We start from the raw sequence: 1,191 nt of genomic DNA, 5'->3' as shown, positions 1-1,191 counted from the left end.
TTTGGAGTTATAGTTAGAAAAACCTTTCCATTAAATTTTCCTATATTTTTCTCTATTGCTCTCAAGGTTTGCTTTTTTTAATGGAAAATTCTTAAAAATTGATTTTCTATATATACAAATATACATAGACATATACATATATACAGTCAAGTATAGATCCAACTTTATTGATGGCTATCCACTCATTTCAATTTGGTAATTAATCTTGCCCCCCTGCTTTGAGACAGCACCTTTATTTGAATGATAATTTCCCTTATCTATTTGCAAATCAAATGGCTAATGCTTTTGATTCTTACTGTATTAAGGACTAAAAGGACTGTGAATGGTATGGCTATTTCTAACTGCATAGGACAACTTATCACAATTCGAGATTTTAAATATTCAGCTTGTAATGGTCAAAAAATCAAGATCTTCTATGGTGGTCCTGAAAGATCCTCTTATCATTTATCGCTGTAAGTCAGATCTAAAAGTTAATTGTTTAGGGGCAGCCAGATGGCTCAGTTGGTTAGTGCATGAGCTCTGAACAACAGGGTTGCTCTTTCGATTCCCACATGAGCCAGTAAAGACAATGAGCTTCCAATGAGCTGCCAGAGGGGACACCAGATGGCTCAGTTGGTTATAGTGTGGGCTCTTAACAACAAGGTGGCCGGTTCAATTCCCACTTGGGATGGTGGGCTGCGCCTAAAGATTGAAAACGGTGACTGGACTTGGAACGGAGCTGCACCCTCCACAACTAGATTGAAGGACAATGACTTGGGCCTTGGAGAAACACACTGTTCCCCAATAAAAATTTTAAAAAGTTAATTGTTCATATATGAGAATTATTATATACAATGTATTCACAGATTTACCAAGTCTTACCAAATGAAATTTAAAGCAATAATGGGAAAACAGTGGAAACTTGACACTGGGAATGACAAAAACTACATGGACTTGCATAAATAAAACTGAGAATCTTGAAATCTTGGGAAAGTTGCCACACAAAGGGATTCTTATTTTCCTCAATATCCAATTCAATCACCATTTATTGGCTTTAGACCCATAACCAAAGTCACACATCAGCATGCTCAAGGCAATCAGGGGAGGAAAAAAGGAAGGAAGGCAATTACAAAGTCTGATCAAAAAGGGAAACATTTATACTCCAAAAAGAGTGTAAGATTTTGCTCATTTGTGATGACAGACACCCAAAGA

The sequence above is a fragment of the Rhinolophus sinicus genome, linkage group LG02 (assembly GCF_036562045.2).
Source record: "Rhinolophus sinicus isolate RSC01 linkage group LG02, ASM3656204v1, whole genome shotgun sequence".
Taxonomy (NCBI): domain Eukaryota; kingdom Metazoa; phylum Chordata; class Mammalia; order Chiroptera; family Rhinolophidae; genus Rhinolophus; species Rhinolophus sinicus.
Note: the sequence above shows the minus strand (reverse complement) of the source record.